Source organism: Phyllobates terribilis, unplaced genomic scaffold (genome assembly GCF_046119375.1).
Source record: "Phyllobates terribilis strain yellow unplaced genomic scaffold, ASM4611937v1 Scaffold_1__5_contigs__length_1240528914, whole genome shotgun sequence".
Classification (NCBI taxonomy): domain Eukaryota; kingdom Metazoa; phylum Chordata; class Amphibia; order Anura; family Dendrobatidae; genus Phyllobates; species Phyllobates terribilis.
This window is the reverse complement of record NW_027362761.1, coordinates 754674217-754686648: the sequence shown is the minus strand read 5'-3', so window position 1 is coordinate 754686648 and position 12432 is coordinate 754674217.

Genomic DNA, 12432 nt, shown 5'->3' with positions numbered 1-12432 from the left:
TCTCACGGCTTTCCGGAAAGTCTTCGACGAACCTGGACGGTAGACCTCATCCGCATCATCTCTGCTACGCCTCCGTCAGGGAAGTCTCACCGTGGGCCAATATGCCATACGGTTCCGTACCCTTGCCTCGGAGCTGGCCTGGGATAACGACGCTCTGGTATCTGTCTTCTGGGAGGGTCTGTCCGGCCGTATTAAAGATGAACTCGCCGGTCGAGATATTCCTACCACTCTCGATGACCTAATAACTCTTGCCACCCGGATTGACCTACGGTTCCAGGAGCGTGCCAAAGAAGTCACCCGTGAGAGGAGGTTTCCACGTCTAGCTCCTACTTTTCAGAAACCCGTCACTCCCTCCGTTTCTCCCCAGGTACACTCTCCTGAGCCTATGCAGGTCGACCAGACCAAGATGGTCAAAACACGTCAGGACTTACGCCATGCCGAGGGGAGCTGCTTCTACTGTGGCAGTAAGGAGCACCGGATCCATACCTGCCCGGAGAGGTCGGGAAACGCCTGTGTCTAGGTTCGCTCAGAGAGGTCGACCTAGACAAGAATAAATCCTCTCCATCTCTGCTGCTGTCAGTCTCAATTATCTGCGGGGAGAATCGTTATTTCGAACTAGCCCAACTTGACTCTGGAACGGCCGGGAATCTTATTTCACAGGCCCTGGTAGAAAAATACCGCATTCCCACCAAACCTCTGGCTATACCATTATCTGTCGCTGCTGTGGATGGGGGCCTCTTACCACATCCCATCCAACTCATCACCGAATCCATAACTCTGCAGGTGGGAATGCTGCATTCTGAGAGCATCTCTTTTCATGTTCTGCCTGGACTCTCTCACGCCCTCTTACTAGGTCTATCTTGGCTCCAGAGACATGCACCCGTGCTTGACTGGCAGACCGGAGAAGTCCTTCGCTGGGGACAGGACTGTCATAAGACTTGTTTGGTTCCTGTTCATCCCGCCCATCCTTCTCCTACCCCAACTAATCTACCTGGACTTCCGATTCCCTATTGGTCATTTGCTGATGTCTTTAATAAAAAGGAGGCAGAGACATTACCCCTTCATAGACCATACGACTGTCCTATCGACCTGTTACCCGGTACTACGCCTCCCCGTGGGCGTATTTACCCATTGTCCGCTGCTGAGACCCGGTCGATGTCCGAATATATTGAGGAGAATTTGGCCAGGGGATTCATCCGGAAATCTACCTCCCCGGCGGGAGCAGGCTTCTTTTTCGTAAAAAAGAAGGACGGCTCTCTCCGTCCCTGTATAGACTATAGAGGCCTTAACCAGATCACGGTGAAGAATAAGTACCCCCTTCCGCTCATTCCAGAATTATCTGATCGTCTGAGGGGGGCTAGAATCTTCACCAAACTGGACCTCCGTGGGTCGTACAACCTGGTCCGTATCCGTCAAGGGGATGAATGGAAGACTGCATTCAACACCCGGGACGGCCACTATGAATATCTGGTAATGCCCTTTGGTCTCTGTAACGCTCCTGCCGTTTTTCAAGAGTTGGTCAATGACATCTTCCGGGACCTTCTCTACTCCTGCGTAGTGGTGTACCTGGACGACATCTTGGTCTTCTCTCCGGATCTCCAGACTCACCGGAGGGACGTTCGTCAGGTCCTGCTCAGGCTCAGGCAGAATCACCTCTTCGCTAAATATGAGAAGTGCCTCTTTGAGCAGACCTCGCTTCCGTTTTTGGGCTACATTATTTCTCAGACCGGCCTACGAATGGATCCAGAGAAACTGTCTGCCATCGAGAAATGGCCCCGACCGGAGGGGTTGAAGGCCATTCAGCGGTTCCTGGGCTTCGCCAACTACTACCGCCTCTTCATACCGCACTTCTCTTCCCGGACTGCCCCAATTTCCGTGCTCACCCGTAAGGGCATTAATCCCAGAGAGTGGCCGCCCGAAGCAGAGGAGGCCTTTCTTTCCTTAAAACAGGCCTTCTCTTCCGCCCCGGTGCTGCATCGCCCAGATGGCAACAAGCAGTTCTTCCTGGAGGTTGACGCCTCCTCCTCTGGAGCCGGAGCGGTACTTACCCAAAAATCATCTTCCGGGAGAATGGTAACTTGTGGCTTCTTCTCCAAACTCTTCTCCTCTTCTGAGCGCAACTATTCCATAGGAGATCGAGAGTTATTGGCCATCAAGCTGGCATTGGAGGAGTGGCGTTACCTGCTCGAAGGGGCTCTTCACCCGGTAATAATTTACACTGACCACAAGAACTTGGCTTACCTCCAGCATGCCCAGAGACTTAACCCGCGCCAAGCTCGGTGGTCCTTGTTTTTTGCTCGCTTTGATTTTATTCTTCATTTTCGCCCGGCTGACAAAAACATCAAGGCGGACGCCTTGTCCCGATCCTTTCTGGTGTCTGATCTCGAGGAAGAACCGAAACACATCATCGATCCCGCCAGAGTAATGCAGGTGGCTCCCGTGAGTCTAAATCGTCTCCCTCCCGGTAAGACGTTCGTATCAGTACCTGATCGGGAGAAGATCCTACACTGGGGTCACTCGTCTAAACTAGCTGGCCACGCCGGTCAGAAAAAGACCCTCCAGCTTATTACCCGGCACTACTGGTGGCCTACCCTGCACAAGGACGTAATTGACTTTGTTTCTGCCTGTGTGTCCTGCGCCCGCAACAAGGTTCCGAGACATCTGCCAGCCGGTCGCCTCCTTCCGCTCCCAGTACCTGCTGCCCCCTGGCAGCATATAGCAATCGACTTTATAACTGAGCTCCCCGTCTCTGCCGGTTGTACGGTCATTTGGGTGGTCGCTGACCGCTTTTCCAAGATGGCTCATTTCGTTCCCCTGCCAGGCCTCCCGTCTGCACCCGAGCTGGCTAAAGACTTTATCCGCCACATCTTCCGTCTTCATGGCCTGCCCCTCCACATCGTGTCGGATCGTGGAGTACAGTTCACCTCACGCTTCTGGAGAGCCACTTGTAAACTGCTAGACGTCACCCTGGACTTCTCCGCTTACCACCCACAGTCTAATGGTCAAGTGGAGCGGATCAATCAGAACCTGACCAGTTACCTCCGGCACTTCGTTAATGCCCACCATTCAGACTGGGTGGATCTCCTGCCATGGGCCGAATTTTCTTACAACAATCACGAGAGCGAATCTTCCTCCAAATCCCCGTTTTTTGTTGTCTTCGGTCAGCATCCTCGGATCCCATTTCCCGTCTCCACCTCGGTGGACAATCCAGCTGCGGAATCTCTTGTTAACAAATTTTCCTCCATATGGGAGAGTACCCGGTCCGCACTCCTTCTGTCTTCCGAGCGTATGAAAAGACATACTGACAAAAAACGTCTGGATCCTCCTCAATTCCGTCCAGGGGATAAGGTCTGGCTCTCGTCCAAGTATGTCCGGCTCAAGATTCCTTCCTATAAGTTAGGGCCTCGGTTCATCGGTCCTCTGGAGGTCATCAGTCAGATCAACCCGGTGGCCTATAAATTGAAACTTCCGGCCAACTTGCGGATCCCTAACTCCTTCCATGTATCTCTCCTCAAACCTGTGGTACTTAACTCTTTTTGCAAGTCTACAGGTACGCCTCCTGCTCCGGTTTCCGCTGAAAACGAATTTGAGGTAGAGAACATTCTGGCCACCAAAAGGGTAAGAGGGAAGACCTTTTTTCTAGTAGATTGGAAGGGGTTTGGTCCTGAAGAGAGAACGTGGGAGCCCCGGGAGAACATCCATGCCCCTCTCATCCTAGCTAAATTTCTCTCTGGCCTAAAAAAGGGGGGGCCTAAAGGGGGGGGTACTGTAGCGCCGGCGTCCCTGCCCTCTGCTAGGCAGGGACGCTGTTCCCCTCACCCCTCTGCTCCGAGCCCGGCGTCCTCCTCCCGCTCTGCTGGCAGCGCGCGCTCCTTTCCGGCCACTGTGCTTAGGGCGCGCCTAAGGAGTCCCCGGCCAATGGCCGGAGGACTTCACCATATATAAGGCACCTCCTCCAAAATGGAGGTGCCCGAGCAATGTTGTTGCACTGTTCACTACTCTGCTTCAGCCCTCAGGTCCCGTTGCCAGTTACCTGCCAGTTACCTGCCAGAATCCTGCTAGTTTGCTGTCTGTTTCCTGCCTGACATTCCTCCTACCTGCTTGCTAGCCTGAGGTCCGACGGTCTGCCTTCCTACTCCTGTCAGTCTGTCTATGGACCAGCTTGCCCGCTCACCTGGGAGCGCACATCTGCTACCTGCCTGCTAGCCTACCTGGAGGCTCCGCCGTCACGTGCTGTGACCACCTGCCATTCCAGAGACTCCTGCCCGCTCACCTGGGAGCGCACACCTGCTACCTGCCTGCTAGCCTACCTGGAGGCTCCGCCATCACGTGCTGTGACCACCTGCCATTCCAGAGACTCTCGCTTGCTCACCTGGGAGCACACATCTACCATCTGCCTGTTAGCCTACCTGGAGGCTCTGCCATCACAGGTCGTACCTACCCTTTACCCAGAGACTGCCCCGGTCACTTGCCGTGACCTCCTGCCCGTTCATCCAGAGACTGCCCCGGTCACTTGCCGTGACCTCCTGCCCGTTCATCCAGAGACTGCCCCGGTCACTTGCCGTGACCTCCTGCCCGTTCATCCAGAGACTGCCCCGGTCACTTGCCGTGACCTTCTGCCCGTTCATCCAGAGACTGCCCCGGTCACTTGCCGTGACCTCCAGCCTGTTCACTCAGAGACTGTCCCGGTCACCTGCTGTGACTACCTGCCCGTCTTCCCTGGTCGCCACCCGCTCCCTTACAAGGACCGCCCCCTTGTATAGTAGCTCAGAGGTTCCGCCTCCCAGACCCGTTACACATTATACCACATGGATAACTGAGTTTTGTAGTATATTATATGGAGGACTGTGGGATGCATTATACTATATGGGGGACTATGGGGAGTGCATTACACTACTGCTATGGGGACCCCATGAGTTCTATGTACGCCCCTGGTGAGTATAATGGTTTATTTTCTTCTATACATTAAAGAACAGTGGCAGAACGGTGGACATATATACCAGGATGGGGCCCAGGATAAAGGACATATACAGTGAAGGAAGTAATTATTTAATCCCTTGCTGTTTTTGTAAGTTTGCCCACTGACAAAGACATGAACAGTCTATAATTTTAAGGGTAGGTTAATTTTAACATTGAGAGATAGAATATCCCCAAAATAATCAAGAAAATCATATTGTATAAATTAGATAAATTTATTTGCAATTTGCAGTGAGAAATAAGTGTTTGATTCCTCTGGCAAACAACACTTAATACTTGGTGGCAAAACCCTTGTTAGCAAGCACAGCAGTCAGACGTTTTTTGTAGTCGATGATGAAGGTTGTGCACATGTCAGGAGGAATTTTGGTCCACTCCTCTTTGCAAATCATCTCTAAATCATTCAGATTTTGAGGCTGTCACTTGGCAACTCCCTCCATAAGTTTTCTATGGGATTAAGGTCTGGAGACTGGCTAGGCCACTCCATGACCTTAATGTGCTTCTTTTTGATCCACTCCTTTATTGCCTTGGCTGTATGTTTTGGGTCATTGTCTTGCTGGAAAACCCAGCCACGAACAATTTTTAATGTCCTGGAGGAGGGAAGGAGATTGTCACTCCATCCATTCTTCCATTTATGCGGTGAAGTAGTCCTGTACCTTTAGCAGAGAAACACCCCCAAAACATAATGTTTCCACCTCCATGCTTGACAGTGGAGACGGTGTATTTTGGGTCATAGGCAGCATTTATCTTCCTCCAAACACAGCTATTTGAGTTAATGCCAAAGAGCTCAATTTTTGTCTCATCTGACCACAGCACCTTCTCCCAATAACTCACAGAATCATCCAATTGTTCATTGACAAACTTCAGACAGGCCTGCATTTGTGCCTTCTTGAGCAGGGGGACCTTGCGTGCACGGCAGGATTTTAAACCTTTAAGGCATAATGTGTTACCAATGGTTTTCTTGGTGACTGTGGTCCCAGCTGCCTTGAGATCATTAACAAGTTTCCCCCGTGTAGTTTTAGGCTGATCTCTCACCTTCCTCATGATCAAGGATACCCCAAGAGGTGAGATTTTGCATGGTGCCCCAGATCGATGTCGATTGACAGTCATTTTGTATTTCTTCCATTTTCTTACTATTGCACCAACAGTTGTCTCCTTCTCACCCAGCGTCTTACTTATGGTTTTGTAGCCGATTCCAGCTTTGTGCAGGTCTATGATCTTGTCCTTGACATCCTTAGAAAGCTCTTTGGTCTTGCCCATGTTGTAGAGGTTAGAGTCTGACTGATTAATTGAGTCTGTGGACAGGAGTCTTTTATACAGGTGACTATGTAAGGCAGCTGTCTTTAATGCAGTTAACAAGTTGATTAGGAGCGCCTAACTGGTCTGTAGGAGCCAGAACTCATAATGGTTTGTAGGGGATCAAATACTTATTTCTCACTGCAAAATGCAAATAAATTTATCTAATTCATACAATGTGATTTTCTTGTTTTGTTTTTGGATATTCTATCTCTCAATGTTAAAATTAACCTACTCTTAAAATTATAGACTGTTCATGTCTTTGTCAGTGGGCAAACTTACAAAAACAGCAAGGGATCAAATAATTATTTCCTTCACTGTATACCAGAATGGTATATATATAGAATTTATTCAGGATGGGGGGCCCCGGTCCAAATCTTGCACCGGGGCCCATCAGACTCTAGTTACGCCACTGCCCACCACCTCCCCAGCAGATGAGGAAGTGTGGCTCTTACTAGGGCCACCAAACTCCTTTAGTCCAGCAGACCAGTCACTTGCACCCCATTTTCCGACACTGGGCATGCCTGAGGGTCCTAACCATAACGAGGGACTGCACTGCAGGCACAGTAAGCAAAATGTGAGTTGCGCTGTCCCATGCTGCAGTCCATTGGATCAAAGGTTATGGGACAATGGATGGCTATATGACCTGAGGCGTGACTCCTCCAACTGACAATGGAATCAGACTAATCCCTTGGCAGCAGCTTAGATGCCTCCTGGGCCTTTAGACTCCTCCAGATGTGGTGTTCGTTCCCTTTTTTGGGGTGGCCCAGTATGATGACGTTAAAGCCACTTTATTAAAGCCACTTTACTCTCCAAGGAGCTCTCGACCGCCCAGTATCTCTCCACTAGGCTCACCAGGTCATTGGTGTTCTCGGGATTTCTCTGATAACCCAGCACTTAACCGACCTCGGTAGAGAGTGTATGGACTGGTGCACTACTACTCTTTCCACTATCTGCACTGGGGAAGAAGTCTCGGGCTGCAGCCATTTTTGTATCAGGTGCAGAAGATCAAACATTCGGGACTGGGGAGGTTTGTCCCTGTGATAGCCACCCTGACAGCCAGGATTACGCCCAGTCGAGCCAAAATCTCAGTTTTTAGTTTGCCATACTCCTTGGTGTCCTGCAGAGTCAGATCATAATATGCCTTCTGCAGTTCACCAGTATCAGGACTTCAAATATTTTTGATTACATTTTGCTCATTTTTGCCCTCTTTCAAGATGGCGTCTTTTGTCTCATGTGCCCCTTGTCAGTGCTAGAGTATTCTGCCTGTGACCTGTTCCTGGTGGTTTCCTAGTTTCCTGCTTTCCCCTGCAAACCTGTGTGGATCTCCTGTTACCTGCTCTCAGAGATTCTGCTGCATTCACTTGTTACCAGCATTTCTCCTTCTCCTGCTGCTCGTGCTGCTTCCTCTGAGCCTCAGTCCTCACCTGCATTTTGCTAACAAGTAAGCTCGTTTCTGCTCTGACTCACCTTCATTAGATAGTTGCAGAGCACGGGTCTGTGCTGCACTATCAGGGACTTCCTACCCAGGCCTCCCTGGATTATCCAATATATATTGTATGGACTTACTTGCATCTATATATATATTTGTGTATGGACTTGATAAAGACTTACTTGTTTTCTAGCATCCTCTAGTGTGAACTGTGCCTTACAGACTGCTCTGCTGATTGCATTTTCCCCTGAGTGTTTATGGACTTTGAGTTTTCGTCTGCACTTGTTTGAAACACTGTGTGTTTATAATATAAACTTTGACACCTATAAACTGTGTTCTGTAGTATCTTTGTTCCACACAAAGAGACTCCTGGGGTATCCATTATAATTATTACAACCAGTCAAATATGGAGCCCGAACCTCCGCTCACTGCTCCGGAGACAGTTTCTCCCGGTCTGCCACCCTCTCAAACATTGTCAGGAACGCCTCAACGTCAGAGTCATCTTCTGCAACACTCTCCTTACCATTTTCTGAGTATCTGGCAGAGAGAGAACAACACTGGAGGTCATTACACCTACACTCACAGACACTCAATGAGGCAGCTGAACTGCCTTATATAGGGCATACAACCCCCAGAGGTGGAGATATGGGAGCAGCCAGTCCCACCCATCTTTTTGACAGCTCCTAAATCCAGCCTTTCCTACGCCCTATTAATTCTCTCACCACTATACGTGTGGGAGCCTGCTTTTCCGGGCTTACATCACCGAGACTAACCATCTCGATGACACATATCTCCCTTCGAGGACCTGTCTGACGGCCATCTTACACAATCCAAATAAATAATCTAATACAGTTAAATCCTTTATAAAAAATTAAAAAAATAAAAAATTATGGGCACACCAAAATGGTGGCAAGAAAATGTATAGCCCAGCCTACAAAAAAACAAGCTCTTATATGACTTATATGTTGATGGAAAAATTAATAAGCTATTGGTCCTGGAAAGTACTATTCCAAAAAATATTATTTTCTATAAAACAGTCCTATATTGAGCAAAGGTTCTGAACCACAAAAATAACTGTAAATTTGTTTAAAGGGAAATCTGTCAGCAGGTTTCCCTGAAGACAGCGTGAGGTTGTGGTTAAAACACAGATTTCATCAATGACTCTCTTATCAAGCTCCAAGGTTTTGTTTGCTTTCAATGATTGTTTTAGCACCAGTAGCTTATCATTGCTGTGACTAGCTAGGTTGTGTGAGCCTGGTCTGACACTGTATATAGACATTAGATATTCAGAGTCTGGTGTGGGTGGTGTTGGCTTTCTCAGCTCTACTTCATGCTCAGTCTAAAACTCTGATTGTGTCAGAATGGCTGAACCCAGTAATCTAAGTGGTACTGTACACCATTGCATTCAGCTTCTCTTTGATTTCATCAGGCTGCTCTCAGATGAGGTAGTAAAGACCTGCTGACAGATTCCCTTCAAAGAGATTGTGGAGGCTGGACACAAGTCTGTTGTCACACTATGTCACTGCAGACTTCTGAGTCATTACAATGTGCAATGCACACACTGTCAGGATTCCACTTCTGCCAGTGTGAGTGGGCGTTCACATAAGTGCATGTGTGCAATTTGCATACTTGCAGTCTCACAACGCCTAGACATATCTGTCTTCTCTCTATACATATCTATTGAGACAGGCCGAACATGTCTTGTCGACACTTAACTGCACATATGCAATTAGCATACTTACAGTAATATGACAACCTGCTTGCACCGCACACTGTCATGATCAGAAGTCTGCAATCACATTGGGTGACTGCAAACTTTTGTGTCAAGCTTGAGAACTGCTGACTGTTCCAAATTATTACGCACAACAGAGTTCCCAAACATTTTATAGGTTGTAGAGAATGGGATATGGTCATTTGTTGAATTTGCAGCATTAAGAGGTCCCATTTACTGAAATCAAAAGCATCTTAACAGGCCAAGCTACATGTTAATGTAGGACTCCTTTTTTGATATCACCTTCACGATTCTTGCATCCATTGAACTTGTGAGTTTTGTAACATTTCTGCTTGAATTTCTTTGCATCCTCCCAGAGCTGCTGTTTTGATGAGAACTGCCTCCAACCCTCATAGATCTTTTGCTTGAGGACACTCCAAAGGTTCTCAATAGGGTTGAATGGTGACCACACCATGAGATTCTTTTGTTTTCTGCCCATAGCATCCAATAACTCAAGACGATTTTTCTACGGATGGAACAGTTCTTCTTTTTGTTTCAGGCCCAAAACATGACTCTTATACCTCTTTACTGATCTCGCTGCCTTGTTGGGACATGGTGGCCAACCACCAACCATCCACTACTTCATTTATCCGGACGATCCAGAGTTTCATACACTCATCAGTAAGCAAGACTGTTTTAAAATTAGTATTCATGCATGTCTGGGCCCACTGCAATTGTTTCTGCATGTGAGCACTGTTTAGAGGTGGCTGAATCGTAGATTTATGCACAATTGTAAGCCTCTGGAGGATCCTACACCTTAAGGGGCGAGGAACTCTAGAGGTACCAATAACTTTAAATACCTGTTTGCTGCTTTGTACTGGTATTTTAGCTACTGCTCTCTTAATCCGATGAATTTGTCTGGCAGAAACCTTTCTTATTATGCCTTTATCTGCATGAACCCGTCTGTGCTCTGTTTCAGCCACAAATCTCTTCACAGTAAGATGATCATGCTCAAGTTTTCATGAAATATCTAATGTTTTCCTACCTTGTCTAAAACATTGCATTATTTGACACTTTTTGGCAACAGATAGATATTTTTTTCTTTCCCATATTGCTTGAAACCTGTGGCCTGCTTAATAATGTGGAACGTCCTTCTTAAGTAGCTTTCCTGGCCTACTAATTGTCACGGGTGAGGTGTTTGAGATCAATTTCACTGATCCAAAGAGCCCTGAGACACAACACCATCCAAGAGTTTATTTTAAAAACCAAAAAATAAATCTTTATGACACTTAAATCCAATTTGCATAATAATTTAGAATGCAGTGTAATAATGGAGCAAACCACTCTGCTATCTGCGTCAGTCCTATAGACAATGAATGAAGGGTAGCACAGATAGGTCATCAATGTCTAATCAGTGGGGTGCGACACCAGACACCCCCACCAATCAGCTCTGGGTGCCGTCACAGGCCGGAAGTGCTCAGTTACAGAGCTGCCGCGGCTGGGTACTGTTCGCCTGCCCCTATTGATTTGAATAGGGGGCAGATGTGCAGTCCCCAATCGTGGCCACTATGAGTAGACGGAGCAGCTCCATTACTGAACACTTCAGACCGCCGGTGGCACCAAAAACAGCTAATCGGCAGGGGTGCCAGGTGTCGCACCCCCACCGATAAGACATTGATGACCTCTCCTAAGGACAGTTCATCAATGTTAAAGTAATGGACAACATATCAAATATAATAACTTGTATACTTTTACAGGGATTCAGAGCACGGGAGGGGGCAAAACACATCTGAATGTGCCCTTAACTTAGGTATCCATGTTTACATCTAAAATAATAATATAAGAATTTTATTTATATGGCGCCAACATATTCCGCTGCACTTTGGATTAAGTGGGACATGTACAGACAATAACGACATTACTGAGTAACACATAATTCAACAGTTACAGTAGGAGTGAGGGTCCTGCTCACTTACAATCTATTATTATCTATATTGATAAACCCTAATCATAGTGGTTGTCATAGAAAAAAATAAAATCCATAAGGCATCTCCAGTGAAGGGAGAAAAGCTGAGAATTCAAACTTCCTTAGAAGTAGGACTTCACAAGGAACATATGGGGAAGAGGTAAAATTACTTATAGCTAGGGAGAGAGGAACTAATTAAAAGAGGGGAAATACAGAGAGAGCTAACACCTCATCTCCTCTGAAGCAGTAACTCCTTGTAGTGTTCAGGTAATTAAACAGGAAAAATCTTTTCTGGGAACAAAATACCAAAACAAGATCAGTTTACAAAGTGGTAGCTTTTGTTCTCATGTCATCAATAAATCTCCCGCATCACCATATGGTGTCTGTCGTCGGGGTCTCCCGCACCACCTGTTACAGAATTCTTAAATTATCTGGAGGATAACAACTATAATTTAAAATTCACTATGGAGATTCACAAGGAGTCAACTCCGTTTTTGGATGTCGTATTGACTGGTTGTGTGAGTACAGGGAAAATTACCTCTAAACTTTACCGCAAGCCCCTCAGCGGTAATTCTCTCTTGAGAGCTGAAAGTAGTCACCCAAAACATGTTATAAAAAATTTACCAGTGGGTGAGTTCATTAGAGCTAGACGCAATTGCAGTGAACAAGAGGGTTTTGAGGAGGAAACTAAAACCATGTCAGCGAGACTAAAATCTAGGGGATATGAAAAATGGATGATCGATAGGGCTGTATCTATAGCTACATCTAAAGATAGAGAAGGTTTGTTGACACAATCAGAAAAACATAGTTCCAATAAGGCGAAATCGTCATTAACTTTCTCTACGCCATATAGTGATCATTTTTACAACACTAAACAAATTTTTCTCAAGAATTTACCCATATTATATCAGGATGACAAATTGTCTAATATATTGGAAGCAGGTTGTAGGGTGGTTTCAAGGAAAGGTCAGGATCTACGCAGTATGTTGTCACCCAGCGTATTTTTGGATAATAAAGTACAAAGTCCCACCTGGCTGAAATATGTCGGCATGT